We start from the raw sequence: 6123 nt of genomic DNA, 5'->3' as shown, positions 1-6123 counted from the left end.
TTTTAACAAAAAACCGTACGTTTAGGAAAAAAAACCTGGATTAACTTTGAATGCAGGAATGGGGTCGTTGACCATTGGTAAGTACGGGAAAATTGCCGTTTTTTCCAGGAAAATCGTATTTTTGTCCAAAACGAAGAGTTATTATGACTTTAATTAGTTTGAAAATTTACAGCATTGCTATGTTAAGCATCATCGTCAAAGATTCTGTCATGTCAGATGGATTTCTACTGTTTATTTGTTTATTTATTTATTTCTTATATCGTCGTTGAAATATTTGATTCCACAGAATCACCCACTCTAAATCTCTCTCTAAATCAACATAATTGCAATTAACCGAATAAATGGTCCAATGAAATGTTTTAACAATTAACATTTTAACATTTCCAATGAAATGTCTTAAAAGATTTTGATAGCCAAAAATCGCTTTTGGTTATTTGACTTTAATCGAGATTACAAAATACTAAAAGTTGAACGCATTGTATAATCTTAATATTTGAACGTACGCATGGTTACGACTGAATGAAGTGTATGTTGTTACATGTATCTGGCCCTAGCTGATTCATGTGGCACAGCCTCAGATCAGTTACGTTATTGGTCTTTCCCTACGTTATCATCCGATCATCGGTTGATTTAGTAAAAACGTGACATGTATGTCCTTCTGATACTTGAGCTATAGGGAGAAAGCAGTGGTCAGTAAACAGCATGTATGTCTGTGGACAAGATTGATTTCCAGGCATGTTTTTATATCGGCCTTGTCGAGAATTTTAATTTCTGAGTGGATTGAAATCGCAATCAAGCCTTGGCGTATCTTAGAGAACTCTGATTTCCAACGTAACTGAATAATCACCAGCGTTTCAGTATTCTTCTCAACGGCGGAAGGGATCTTGGAAGTGTGTTCTCAATGGGAATGAGCCTACAATATTTCATATTCAGAAACCAGTCAAAGTGACAGCAGAACGTGAACCTCACGAAATCAGAGCAAATGTAATTAACGGACCAAGAAAATTATATAAAATGTGTCTACTGGACAAATGATATTTTTACCCAAATAAGTTCTTGTGTTTTTTTTCACAAAAATAACAAACTACTTAAGATTGAACAAATGCTTAATATCAAATGTACTCTGAGTATCGTGAGTAAATGACACGTTATCTGGTCCTTGACTAATATTTGTGACACAGTTTTAAATCAGTCACAACCTTGTTCTGACCTGACGTGATCATCAGCTGACAGATAGTAAATAATGCACTGTCCACGAGCCCGATATACACGATAGTATGTCGAACGCCAGCGAGGCAATGCTATCGGGTACCTGTATATCGGCGAGGGGGTAACAGTGCATTACTTGTCATACATACAGGTTACAAAGGGAAATCGGGCATGTTCCCCACCTAAACCCCCTACCTTTGACTAGAACACGCTGATATCACCGCGCATGGGGTGATATTAAAGAATGGACTATCCCCGCGTTTACTGCCTAATTGCGATCACCGTCCAATCATTTTCATTTACGTGAATGGTTTGTGGTTGCGTGTGTATTGACAGGGACATGGGTCAGTGTTTTTTTGTGAGTAGTTGGCTGATTTCCTGCCCATCTTCTGCACGTGGCAGTCACACCGTCTCATTCATTGTATCGGTCCCTGCAATTCTTTTTTTAAATATCAGCCCCGTGGTATGTATTGTGAAGAAACAACTTTGTGCCATTTTATTGTGTGAGCTTAACTACTACAATGTAGGGTGGCGTGGGGTGGGGGGGCACGGTGTCAAACATACGCCCTTCTTAATTTCAAATATTTCCCTTTCCCCTCTCCAAATACATTGTTTCAAGCTAAACGAGACAGGTGCCAAGTACTCATTTCATTTTATCTCTCTACACTGTACCTCTTATACTTGTATTACAATTGACCACGTTAAAATGCTATATTTGTCCAAGGAAGCTGTGAAATTCTTTAACAGCTGTCGGCCATTACTAACAAAAAACAAGATTCGTGGATTTCCAAGCAGCTTTGTTCGCACTGCCTACGTTATTCCTAGTTTTCACAACACCTGCCCATTTTTTATCCAAATCTCGACATTATTTATACCGGTGATATCGTCTATATACTTTAATTTTAATTTTGAAATAGTGCGTAGATATTAACTGGATATTAACTAGATACCGAAAAAGGTGCGCGACATCTTAAGTGGGGTGCGACATCCTAAGGGGCGCAACCGCGTCCCTTACAAAAGTCTGGAAATATTGGTAAAAAGAGGACAGTTCTAGTAAATTACTTCATATAGTAATTTTTTATATTGCATTTTCCCTGAGGACTGAGGCCAGGGTGATTCATAACACCTGTATAGGTTAAACTACACAGCCTCACCTCAATATACTTCTGGTAACTTCTCCCCTTTGAAGAGGACAGCAGACTGCTGTTGAAATATTGGCAAAAAGTAAAGAAAAGATGCCATATAGAAGTTAATATTTATTGTGAACCTCATTGCATATGGGTTGCATATGTCCATCTAAAAGCATTCATTTTCACCTTAACTGTTTGTTCGTCGCCCTCTCGCACGGATTTCGTGGTCCCTAGAGGATGTCATCCATAAAAATAAAAAAGTGTAGCCTAAATTTAAAGACTAAAATGTTAATATCAATACCTGAACTTATTCACTGACCTACTCAGTTCTGCTTTTAAACCGGAATAATTTCAATAACGTGCTTGTGACACAATTACACGCACTTCATGTGGCCTTTATGCAAACCAGGGTCTCCTGTGGTTGTCACGTGGGCGCGTGTCGTCTGGCAAACGGCTGTTTTTATAAATAAAAGCACCCGTCAATTGCTCCAGTTCCTACAAAACATCCTGAATCAGACGATTCACAAAACCTCGTGTGGGTTTTTGTCTTGTTAGACGAATTTTGATTGTAATTGATGAGTTTAATATCATACTTGATTACAATGTGTGCGTGCAAGTACGTGATATACATTGTATGTCCCCTTTTTTAGTTATCTATCATTAGAACGGCAAAAGCACATACTGATGATTAACAGACGCCAATTGGCAGTGACCCCTGAATTTCAGGGTACATCCCATATCTTCCACGACGTCTACTTCACAAAACATATATACTTATTACAATTGTTACTGTTAAAATTGTTCTGCCTGCGCGTGGATATAAGGTCTGCTTCATACTGATGCATTTGATCGAAAAATTCCTCAAAAAATAAAATACAAACTCGTGTTTGCTTGAATGCCTGTTATACATTTAACAACGAGGGTGGAGCTCATTCAATGTGAACAAAACCTGTTTACTCCCAGTAAAACACGATTCTCCGATAGTGTGAAGGAAAAAAAGCAATTCGAGGAGAAGGCACACATGCTTAACTTGTACAAAATAACTTGTGGTTCTTATTAATCATAAGTCACAAAACCGGAACAAAACATGTCTTTTCCTCACGAAGACATCATGCTTCTTTGAAAAACCGCATGATTCAGTGCCAGAAATGTAACACAGAGTAATCATAACAAATAAATTGATGGATTGTCACAAACCAAACCCCTCAAAAAGATTTTTAAATACTGAAAACGTTAAAAAACATACAAAAATCGTTTGGCTTTGTGTTAAGGACTATATTGTTGAAATTGGCAAGTCTGAAAATAATTAATATTGAAGAAGTAGGGCGTTTGAAAATTTTATGTGTGAAGTGTATCTATTGTAAGTACAGTAATGTCTTATCTATACCCCTTCTCTCTGCCACCACCAGCAGGCCAGATGGATTTATTGTTAAAGCCATGGATATTTCAACACATCATCCTCAGTGGCAATGTATTTGATAAATTGTCCTTGCGGACTCAGTGCTACAATCCTATTGTTACGACCATCAGCAATGAAGATGTGGCCATAGCTGTCTGTGCACACTCCACTAGGAAAACTCAGCTGGCCAACACCACTGCTTTCTGTACCATATTTGTATAGCTGATCACCAGTAGGTGAGAGCACGTGAACACAGTTCCATAAGTCTGATATCACAATGTTATCTTTAGCACTGTTCACTGTGATGGAAGTGGGGCATTTACACATAGTGAGTCGAATAGTGTTCAGGAGATACCCACTGCCTGCGTGGAATGTGAGGATGGATTATTTTTCCACATCAAAAATCATCACATTACCTTGTCTATTCATTGTGATACAACTTGGCTTTTCCAGTTGACCCTGACCCATGGTTGTCACCGGTTTACCTTTGGTGGAGTACACTTTGACACATCTGCCACAAGTTGTTGAGCAAAGTCACAGGCACTTTGCAAGGAGGCATGGTGGAGTTCAAGGATGTCCTCGTATTTGGTGCTAGTTTATTATGTCTTTGGCCTTGGAAAAGGCAAAATTCTTTTTGAATTTAGAAAGTCCACCTGCTGGAAACTGAACATCTTCTCGGCAAACAGGGCACTGGAATGTCTTCTTTGTAGTAATGGTTCTTTTTGCGTGACTAGATACACAAACAAGGCAAAATGTATGGTAGCATGGCAACATTCGAGGGTCCTTATACTCTGCCAGACAGATACTACATGTCAAAATGTTATCCGTGAAGTCCGCTGCCAATGTCTCGGCCATATTGTCACATCATGGTATTGGAAGTCAATAGTGAACAATGGCATGTGAGGTATATAGCGCGCCCAGTCTCCTTTATAATGTGGTACACGGTATCTGACCCCAAGAGGTGACAATGATTATGTATAATGTGTAAAGAAACTATCATATCAACAGTGATAATATGCACAACATATTAGATATAAATTTAGCTGCAAGTGGCCAGAAAATAGGGGCAGCAAATTAATGCTTGTTTTATTATACATTAACCAGTTTGAAGATTTACAGCATTGTTGGTTATGCATCGTCATTACAGATGCTGTCATTTCAAATGACATTTCTGTCGTTTCTTTTTTTCTTTCTTTCTTTCTTTCTTTCTTATATCGTCATTGAAAGCTGTGATTCGGTATCACCCTTCTTACCAAATCAACGTAATTGTCATTAACCGAATTAACGGTCTAATGAAATGCCATGCTTTTAATAGCCAAAAATTGCTTTTGCTTATTTGACTTTAATCGAAATTACAAAGTTCTAAAAGTTAAACGCCTTGTATACTCTTAATATCAGAACGTACTCATGAAGACAACTGAATGAAATGCACGTTTTCTGGCCCTTGACTGATTTATGTAAAACAGTTTCAGATCAGTTACGTTATTGTTCTTTCCCGACGTTATCATAAGATCATCAGCTGAATAAGTCCAAACAACAAACATATGTGCGCTTAATACGTGAGTTATCTGGACTAAGCAGCGGTACCTCAACAAGGGCCGGGGAGATGGCAACATACCCCCCTTTAAATTCTAAGGTCCCCTCTCATCCTGCATCACCTCTTCATTAACTGTAGTAAGTGAATGCGCACCATATATATATATATATATCAACGACATTCTATAATCACCAGTGTTTTTGTATTCTGCTCAACGCCAGGGGTAATTTATTAGACTGAGTGCATTCAGCAACAGTTCCAGCGTAGTTATATTAATCTACGTGGAAGGATGCCTTCATTGGGGATGAGCCCTAGAAGGGGAACACAGTGTGAAACACACCCCTCCTTAGTTTTGGAGATTCTCCTTTCCATTCCTCAAAACAGTGTTTCAAACGAAACGATTCAGATAACAAACAATCATTTCATCCTCTTTGCCTACCTCTTATATTAAAATTGTCCTCGTTCAAAATATGATAATTGTCGAAGGAAGGTGCAACGTTCCATAATCTGTTTGACTAAAGAGTAGAAATAAACGGCATGATTCGTAGATTTCCAATCAGCTTTATTCCCACTGCCTTCGTCCCTCCTAGTTTTCATACCACCAGTCTTTTTATATCCTAATCTCGACATTACTTATGCTTTCGCCCATCTACTTTACTTTCAATTTTTAAATATTACTTGGCCTCTCTGGTATAACGAGATATGTGAAGTATTGAAATATTTCCACTTTACAAAATTATGGAAATATTCCACCTTACAAAAGTATGGAAATATTTCCACCTAAGAGCTGTCATGTGATCGTTTGTAAACAAGTGTACATAGGACTAAAGGTGTGCAACGATCTGTAG

This window comes from Lingula anatina, chromosome 5, assembly GCF_051362555.1.
Source record: "Lingula anatina isolate TDL-2025a chromosome 5, LinAna3.0, whole genome shotgun sequence".
NCBI classification, from domain to species: domain Eukaryota; kingdom Metazoa; phylum Brachiopoda; class Lingulata; order Lingulida; family Lingulidae; genus Lingula; species Lingula anatina.
The sequence above is the reverse complement of the archived record's forward strand: the minus strand, read 5'-3'. Positions refer to the sequence as shown.